The sequence below is a fragment of the Brassica napus genome, chromosome C9 (assembly GCF_020379485.1).
Source record: "Brassica napus cultivar Da-Ae chromosome C9, Da-Ae, whole genome shotgun sequence".
Classification (NCBI taxonomy): Eukaryota; Viridiplantae; Streptophyta; class Magnoliopsida; order Brassicales; family Brassicaceae; genus Brassica; species Brassica napus.
In genome coordinates, this window is record NC_063452.1 from 48,328,270 (window position 1) to 48,338,643 (window position 10,374).

The window sequence follows — 10,374 nt, forward strand, 5'->3', positions numbered from 1 at the left end:
GTTGTATTTATCAGAGTTTGTAACTTACTCTATTTTTTTGTTTAGGTAATTTCACTGATCTTGGTTGTCGTCTTCGTCTTCTTCGTAAGCATCTGCAAAAGTAATTTTGCAAATTGTTAAATAGCTGACCGTGTAGTTTATATTTGTTTAGTTGGCTCAATGTATGTATCGTTGAGTTTTAGTTGAGTTGATTGGTTTGGTATATTTGTTTTGAAGTTTATTTGTAAGATTAGACAAAAAGAGAGGTGATCATTAATGATTCGTCTTTTTTTGGCTTCTAGTTTTTGGTGTTTTGATTGTTTGGGTTATTGTGGTTTCTTTTAAGCTGTAAAATAAAGATTTGTGTAAAATTAGATTGATAAATAAGAGAGATAAATCGACGACCAAAAATCTTGGGTAGAAAGTATTTTTGATTATTGATGTTGGCACAATATAGAGAGTAATATAAAGATAATTATGTGTTGATTGTTTCTTACGGATCAATGAGAAGACAGAAAACGACTCGAGTTGTTTTTTTGGTGAGGTCAGAGCCCTGGACATAACGAATTTGCCCAACCACATATGCGAGTTTAAATATCTGTTATGATATTAAAACATAATATAAACCCAGATGCAATATGATAATATACCTGAGAGTTCTAGGTTTGTGTTCGCAATCATTTGGAGATTGTCAAACAGTCTAATCTTGACTGGAGATTGATCTCAAGAGCATCTGTGATGACTTCATCAATGGTTAGTGAGATGAAACGAATGAGGAATGGATGATCAGTTATCTTGTTCCACCTAGCAACCTCAAAACGATCGACTTTCACAATGGAATCTGCTTTCAAAGATGACATGTAATGATTAGCACGTCCGACGGGAGTAAACCCATGAATCACAGAATCTGCAAATAATATTATTCAACAAAGAATCAGGAATCAATTAAAACAATTATGTTAAATAAGTGTGATAGATCGAAGATTAACTTACCTTTTCATCAAGGAAGAGAACCGTGATTCCCACAAACTCCCTGTCTTTCTTGAAGTTCAGGGAATCCCAGAAGCGGAGGAAGCCAGAGGCTATGCTCTGATTACTACGACCAAGACGGAGAGACTCGAAGGTTGAGTGATGGACGTCGGGACGCCGGTTTGAGGAACTGGAGAGGCATAGAGAAACATTTTCTAGAAGATGGTTAAAGCTAAGAGGAATCAATGAGTTTTGTGGAGATGCAGATTGGGTTCATCAAAGATGAGAATTATATATATAGGGTTTACAGATGGGCTACAAATTAGGAACATTTATGATCAAGCAATTTAAGATGGAGACATGAAGAGTTACACCAGTGAAAAAATAGATTACGAACAGACACACGGCACAACTCTGTAACTCGGACTTGTTTGAGACAATGATGAAAAGAGCTCAAACTCATGTTAAACGACAACAATTTACAATATGGAAAAAACTATAATTGTTGCAAACTTGAGTTTTTTTTCATATAACGTGATGAATCCCATTTAAAAATGAAACTCATAATACACTTGTAAGTCCGAACCTCAGAGGAAGCCGAAGATGCAAGGGCTTTCGACCTTCATAAATATATATTAGGTTCGGACATCAATATACAAAGTATCATTTAGCTTAGTGGTATAAATGTTGTTGTTTATATCTCAATAACCCGGGTTCGAACTACGGGTTTGACACTTTTTCACATTTTTTAAAAGTGGGGTCCACAAAATGCTGATGTGACGCGCAGAGGAGTGAGCAAAAACTCAACTATTATAATATAGATTTGCTGATGAGTTATTCACATGTTATGTTCTTCTTCGTTTATTCTTTCGGTTATATCTCCTAGTAAATCAAAAAAGAGTCAAGAAAGAAAACTGTAATTTTTTTAATTAAATATATATATATATATATATATATATTAATTCAATCCGAAAATCAGGGAATCAGATCCGGTTACAAACTCGCTTTGAAAAAAAATCTCCAAATTCAAACTATTATAAACTAGCTTCGCCCACCCACTAACCCGGCACATTCCGCTAGTCCATTTTTCGAAATTCTTTGGAATCGATTGCCATTCTCAACTATCAACGATAAACGACGGGAAGGTGAGGTTCTCCTTGTTGTCTTGGATGCCGGGAATTCCAATGTCGTCTCCGGAGTAGCTAGCTCTGATGATCTCCTCGAAGCTTATATCTGTCACCATCTATGAAGCGCAAGGCGAGCAATAAAGGATAGTTCCAAATACTTACCATGAAGCCTTGCAATGCCACCAAAGTCAGGTTTGTAGTTAACGCCACACAACGCTTAAAACACCACCTTTAACGAGAAAGCACTCACTATTGCCGCCATCGAACTGCTAACCTAAAACAATGGGCTGAGAGGGAAGCATCACCAATCCGCAATATTCAGAACCTGCAAAGAAGAAAAGAACTGCCTGCGAAGAGACCGAGCGACCTCGAAGTAGTACTGGGATGACAGAGTCTTAAGCAGGCCCCCCATCACCGGCAAGACCCAGCTGACCCAAACAGAAAATAACTGATGAAAACAAACTCCAGAATAGAGAACCTAAACCGGTCTTCTCTGCGCTTCAAGTGTTCCTCGATGGGGAACCGAGGAGAGAGCAGAAGCAGGCCTAAAACAGCTCCGACCATAACAAGTCAAAGCAATCACGAATGATGAAATGAAGACTGTGAAATAAGGTAAGAGCAGCCACAAGAATGAGAGGAGCACAACCATAGACGGCATGACACCAGACTACAATCCACAGCTACATGCGCCAAACCCACATAAGTGAAGCCACCTAACAGCTACCACACTTCTATGCACACGCAAGCGATGAACAACCACCGCCTTCCCTGAGCAAGAGACAAACCCTCTGACTAATCACAAGACCACAAACCAAAATGAAAGGGAAGATCTGTACTCCTCTCCACAACGAAGAGAACTCTTCGAAACTGCAAGCAAGATAACCACGGGGAGAGAGTTCACTGAAACTCCAAACGCCTCTAACTCGAGAATTCAGATGGAATCTACAAGATAATAACGAGATCCACCAAAGCCAGACCCTAAAAGCCGACTACGCTTGACCCCTACCCTCACGCCTCACAGAAGCTCCAAATCAAAGCGTACCAACCACGGATTAGAGAGCCCGCGGCGGAGTCCTTTTCAGAACGCCTAGTATCTCGACGGGTCGGAGAGAGGAGACACAAACGGAGCAAAACACAAAGAGGAAGGGGGAAAGGGAAAAGCTTCCGGCGGCCACGCGCCCGGCTGACAGCCGCAAGAGCAGATCGAAGAAGATGAAGTAGTGAGAAATTAGAAGTTTCGTTTTGAGAGAGAGATTTTAATATTTACATTAAGAAAAAAAAAACTGTAGTTTACAATACAAAAGAAAGAGAGAAACATTGACTTCTCTGTTTGACCACAAATTATTGATTAAATTGGATATTACCATCAAATACGGATATATACAGATGCGATGCAAGTCATAGGATAGATGGAGATATTATTACCATCACTTACCTAACACTTTCTATGTCACTATCTCAAAATCTCTTACCAACAAATCGATGGAAATATTTTAATACATATTTACAACCTTTCTTGGGTTACAGTGGTCTTGAAAGAGCTTTGGCCCCAATACAGATCCGGATTCGAATCCCGCTGGCCACCGTCGATTAAAATGGGGTGAAAAAGGCGGTCCTCCAGAATGCCTTCTGCGGAGGTGTACTTAGGCGCTAGTCGGGTTCCCTCCAGGGTGTCTGGATTACCTGGATTATCAAAAAAAAAAATCATTAAGAAAATGATAACTTCACGAGAAAAACACACTTTATAATTTGGGTTATTATTTAGAAGAATTCTTATGCAACTTTGCATCGTGATTTTTCTTTGTTAAAAAGTAAAAGATATCTTTATTATGACCTATCCAGTTTTCCACATCCGAAATTTTGACATTATGTGTATGAATGGCGACACTAAAGCGGGACATAATTGTAGAAAAGAGAGAGTGAAATAACGCACTTGTTACCATCTTACTATACTAAAAGGAGAATAAAGTGAGTTGAGAAGCTGTCCACATAGACTGATTAATTCAAGCCTATCAGAATTCGCCATGTCAGCTTAATTAACATGTCATCAGCTTAAAGCTACAATCACTAAACTAAAACATGCCAAATCGAGAGTTTGTTTGGTTCCTGCCAAAACCGAGGCCCAAGAAATTTGTTGCCCTTCACTTCTAAATCTTCGACGACCTAACTATTCATCTTCCTCAACGTTTAGTTTTTTTTTTTGGTAAACCTCAACGTTTAGTCTTTTGATGTTCATCTCTTCTATTCATCAAAGTCATCTTCAATAGTGTAAATCAACTCTTCAATTTCCCACACTCGCCATATATAACTTTGTCACGGCTTTATCTCTTGCCTTATTCCACACACCAGCTAAACAAAAATTTTATGAGCCTTTTAGCTGTATATACATAGAAAGTAAATTAATTAGGTTACAATGCATTACTTTATTCTGATTACTTATTTTTCTTATATGCATCACATATTTTGATTTCTTCGTCTGCAGATAACACTGCCAACAGATTCGTCTCTATAGCTTGAATCGAGGTGGAAGTGAGAAGCCGTAGAATCTGGGGACGAGAGGCGGCGTATAGGGAGTCTGGAGAAAAATCTTCGCTGGAATTGAAACCAGCATGTAGAGAGGTACCGATGATGTGAAGGAGAACGATCATAAACTGAAATTCTCAGTTTCGTTGTTGAATACAGATATCAAAGAGGAGTTAAAAAATTGGTTGGGAGAGAAGACTTCCAGCTCCAGGGAGACCTTAGAAGAAACTGAATGTAAGTTCTTTATAGTTTGGTCTGAGAATAATCACATACATGCTTGCTAATCTTTTCTTTTATGGTATACGAGTTTTCCCCGACTGTGGCTGTTAGAGGAAGTAACGATATATTCATATAATGTCCCTTAAGGTCTTGAAAGTGAAAAAAAAAATGATTTGTCTGCTACTCCTTTCCTTAATATAACACCTTTATAGCTTAATTTCAGTATCCAGATTATTTGAGAATTGGTCAAACCTACTGAACCACCAACTCATTGCTTCAGAAGAGAATAAAGATTATTTTAGCGCTTCCAATCTTCTATCTTATTCCATGTTGAACTTGAATGCCATGCCCATTTTGAATGAGTTTTTAATCCAAGTATATTTTCTTCATTATATATACTTTTGTTGCCCTAGAGGGGTTGACAATGTCGAGCCCATTTTGTATGTGTTGTTGTCGGTGAATAGTAAAGGAATCAACTTTAATTTGTTCATATAACTGAACAAATAAACTATTTTTGGTCTAGAAATGGGTATGGTCGAACTTCAAGGCTGTCTTTTTGGACTGCAGGGAGCATGTGAAGAAACAAAGGAGAAAATTTGGTACAGTCGATGAACTAATCCAAGTGATCACTCCAAAAGGCAGAGATAAACAAAGATAAACAAACACTTTTAAGATGAAACCAGAACAGAGAAACCTGTTTTCCAAATACTTTGAAATATCACAATTCTATTTTTCAGTTTGAGGTATTAGACTTGGGTTATTATGAAATGGAAAGTGGGAAAGAAGAGAGTATGCATACATATCCTTTGAGATCTCTTGCTTCATCTCTTGAAAAGGGTCTGTGCGTATGAGTTAACCAAGAATTAAATTCAGCGATATTTTCACAGGTTTGTATTGAGTTTTCTCATTGATGATTTATGAGTTATCTATATAATTTCGCCATTGCTCTCTCAGGTTTAAGATGATTCACCATGTTCCGGTTGGTTCAAAACTTTTATGTATGTAATGTCTGTTGCAGGTGAAGTCTCCTTGCTCTTTCACTCAAAGAGAGATTGAATATCTCACGGACACCATCCATAATGGTGGCACTGAAGTAATGAGTCTTGATCCGATGTTTCATTTGCTGGAGGACATGTATTGAGTTTTTATAATCATTGTTCTTCACTCCATATATATTTAACTGCATATGAACTGATGCTGCAGTAATGCTACGGTCACGATTGATGGCAACGACCTTCGATATGATAGATCCAGCACAGTGACATGACTGGCGGTAGAAACCAAAACCAGAGTTACGCTAAAGCAAAGGGAACAAGGAAACATAAAGTAAAAACAAAGTTGTGATTGCCCTCCTTGCCTCTTCTGTGAAAACTTAGAAATACTTTTGCTTTGTGTTTGTTAGTGTCCGTAAAATCCACATCTATATGTAATTATAGTGTTGGGTCCCTCCTAGATGGAGAGAACCAAGTGGGCATGAGACATAATAATAATTCTCATGACCCTTTGCACTGTAGACTCACAATAATAGAGTTTAGAGAGAGAGACAAAAGAGAGAAAGAAGAGAGAAAGAGGAGAAAACTCGTCCGGCTATTTCAAGACTGGTTTTGGAGGATCAAACGGAACTTGATCGAGCTGATATTTTGTGGGAAGCTTCTTAAGTCAGTGGGTTAGATATTCACCGAAGAGATTTAGATTTCAACGGTTGGATCTTCTGTTGTCTGGGTTTTAGTGAAGCTGGTCGTCACAGTTCTTCATCGGGACAGTCTTGGGTGTTTGGTAAATCCGACGGTAAGATCTTCTCTTCTTGAGCTGAAATTTGGTGGAGGTATTTTTGACTTGTTTATCTTGGATTTGTACGGTTGGATTAGTCTCTGGATGCCGGAATCCTTGTGAGCTGAGGTCGTTTGGTTGCTGCCGATTTTGAGACTTTGTGTTGCTCTCTTGTTGTTGTTGTTTGTGTTGGAGATAGCTCTTTGAAGCTAGTGTCTCTGTTCTGTTCTGGTTGTTGAACAGGGAGGACGTGGTTGTACTCACAAACATTTATATAGTGGATTGTTGAGTGGACTACGGTCCCGTGGTTTTTCCTTCTCACATCGAGGAGGTTTTCCACGTAAAAAGTGATTGTCTCATTTACATTTCCGCTTATACTATATTCTGCCATCGTCGAAGTATTTTCTTTACAGGTTCACACAAGGTCAGGAGAACACGACCATTAGTATTTCCGCTGCGCCGTGTGACTTTCCTCAACATATAGGAGGTAGACATTGGCTAAGAGAATGTTTCATTTCAAAGACGTGCATAGGGTAAAAGTATATATTGGCAGATGATGGTTTACAGGAATACATTATATATATATGTATTAGTTGTGCTTTAGCAAATGTTTATGTAAAAATGTTATAGATCGTCTCTTTTTTTAGAAGTATATTTAATTTGACGCAGACTCAGTAATATATGCAATTGTTTTAGGTTATCATCTTTTCCTTCTCAAAAACAATGAGTTGTCAAAGAAATTAACAGAAACAAAAGCCTGTAAGGTCTACTTCTCGCTGAACATGCCAGCCAAATTAGATAAAAAGGAAGAAGAAAAAGCTATGAACATTTGAGAAACAGAAAGAAAATAACCAAATTATGTTTAATGATTTGATTCTTAAACTTCATTCATACATTCAATTATACACACTGAATGTGATAATGGTAAAGGTTTGTGAGTGCAGACTAAACAAAAGCAAAAAGTAGTAAGCAAAGCAACAAAGCATAAAATCAGTAGGAAGAATTATATGGAGGCTATCTAATCCCTCCATAATGTTATTTATTACTATATTTGGATTATACTAATTGTTTAAAACATATGTAAAATTTAAGATGTGGCATCGGTACCACTTTATGTTTTCTTCATAGAAATCTCTCATACATATCGGTACCACAAGAACACCAACACCAAGCGAGAAAAAATAATTTTTTTAAATTAAATCATCACCTAATCATACATAGAATTCCATTTTAGGTCCACAATGGTTAAGCTTATGCTGTGGGACAACTAAGCCGCAGACTTTAGGTCCCTACAAACCAAAAAAATAGGAAATTTCAAGTTCTTATCGTCACAAGCATCATCCCAACACTATCTAAAGGTACTGATCTATATTTAATTTATTATTAATACAAGTACTAAACTGCAGGGACCTAAAATCTGCGACAATTTTACTATTATTTAATTTATTAAATTAATTTTTAATTTATTATTAATTTCAAGTTTACTACGGTAAACTACAACTCGCTTCATCACTGGCTACAAGATTTTACTTTAACTTTTCAATCAAACAAATCAAGCACTTCAAAGGACGAATAACAAGTCAACCAAAAGATGAACTCAAGGCGAACTTAACCTACTCATCGGAATAAAACCATCGAGACAAATCATAGCTATAGAGAAACAAAAAAACTCTCCAAACATCTTTCTATTTTTTAATTCATGTCTTAACAACTTTTTATATTACGTCTTTAAATTAATTCTTCCACCAAAGTTTATCCTCATCAATTAATTCACAAATTGGAAAAACCCGTGATACAACATATAATAAAATCTTAATTAAACTAAACAATGAAATTTGATTTTTTCATAGATTATCATCTAAAATTAAAATATTTATAAGTATTTTTCGCGCATAGCGCGGACAAAGACTCTAGTTCAAATAAAAGTTATGTAGCAAGAAAAAACGCACTTCTAATTAGTCCAATAACACACTTCTAAAAACAAAACAAAAAAATCTTTTTCTTTCTTCGGTTATGCTATAAAACCGCACAGAGGTACGTAACGCTTTGGTTGTGGTGTGGTATGTGCACTAAAGTGCGTTTTTGTTTAAATATTTTATTTATTTTTAAGTGTTTCAAATTTATTCTAATATATTCAATATTTATTATTAATATAATTATTTTCTGATATCCAAATTTCTTCAAAAGTAAACTATATTTTTAAGTGTTAGGTAGTTTCTAATTTTATTGTCTGAACTGAATCTAAAACCATGTAAATTCAACTTTTTAAGTGCAAGAGGAAAGTTGACACCTTAAACTACTAGAAAAAGTCATATGTTATTATGTATTATTTGAGATAAAATATTTTAAGCAAAATAATTTATCTAAAATACCAAATTATTTGATCTTTTGCATTAACTATTTAAACATTAAAATAAAAATATTTTTAGAGTTTTTTTTACCAATCAAACATCACACCATTATTTTACAAAAAGATATTATGACGTTATGGTTACTCAACATTTTTTTGTATTGTATTTTTATGTCTTTACTTTTACCACTGAATAAATTTATTTTAGAATATTAACTAAACTTTACTTCATTTTGTCTAGCACAAATATCAAAAGATACAAATATAAATCTTTGGGTATAACATTTGAAAAAAGATTAATAAACACATTTATTAGAATTATATATTAAAATAAATAATTTTATAATAAAAAATTTTAAACAATTAATTTTATATTATTTTTTCTATCAAAACCGTAATACTTTTTTAATCAAAACCGCACTACTTTTTTAATCAAAACCGCACTACTTTTTTAATCAAAACCGCACTTATCTTGCAAACCGCACGAACCGTAGTTGGACCGTACCGCATTTAAATTCCGTCCCGCTAATATTACCAATTCCGCGGTCACCATTCGGATCATATATTTTTATTCCATAATTAATAGAAATACTGTAAGTGATTTGACCGCAATAATTGAACCAAGCTACCAGCCGCCTTTTGGCCATGATGACGAGACCTTCAATTTTGTTATACAAATAGAAAATCTTAATTTGGCAATACTGAAGATGGCGGGTCAATCCGACTACCTCTGATGTTGATTATCATCGCTCGTCACAGGCTTACACAGTTGCGAACTTGAGCAACCAAGTTTTTTTTTTTTTTGTAACTCTTAAAAAAAAAAATGTATTGTTCAATTGTGTTTATATTTGTAGATCAGTTTGGTTTTAAAATTTTGGCTGATAAATATGTTTAGTTTTGTTTGAGCTAAAATTATTAAATTTTAAAATTAAAATATGTTCATTTTGTTGGATTCTTATAGCATATTGTAATAAATGATTGTCGATATCAAAAAACTGTTAAATGAAAAATGACATTTTGTTTAGGCACACAATAATTTCATTATTATTTATGACAATTAATTTTATTTAAAAAAAGAATATCATAAAATATTTTTTTTCATTTACTGATCATATTTAACAACAAGCCCGAATTTCAGTAATTAATTATAAATGTGCTAAATAGGATAATTTGCAAAATACCCTATTTAGGATTTGAAATTTGATAATTGCATTTTCTATTTTAACTTTTGAAAAATACACTTCTTTAATTATGAATTGACCTTTTTACCCAAGATATAATTCGAAATTAATATATAAATTCGAAATTAATAAAATAATATCATTAAAATTAGATAAATATGTGTGTTAAGATAAATATGTTATTTTACCATTTAAATTTTACAATAACAAAGATAAACATGTGAATTATGACTTGTTTTGATTTTATCATGATGTT

General features: G+C 34.7%; 1 long non-coding RNA gene across 2 annotated transcripts; it reads left to right on the top strand.

Moving 5' to 3' along the window:
* The first annotated feature begins 1,629 nt into the window (after window positions 1-1,629).
* LOC106417712 lies at window positions 1,630-7,292 on the top strand. 2 transcript variants are annotated; one of them, XR_007328868.1, is made up of 5 exons: window positions 1,630-4,694; window positions 4,758-4,832; window positions 5,385-5,704; window positions 5,836-5,910; window positions 6,021-7,292. It is a non-coding gene; the product is annotated as an uncharacterized LOC106417712 (long non-coding RNA). The 2 variants fall into 2 exon arrangements; XR_002661269.2 differs by having other exon boundaries at window positions 5,836-7,292.
* The last annotated feature ends 3,082 nt before the right edge of the window (window positions 7,293-10,374 follow it).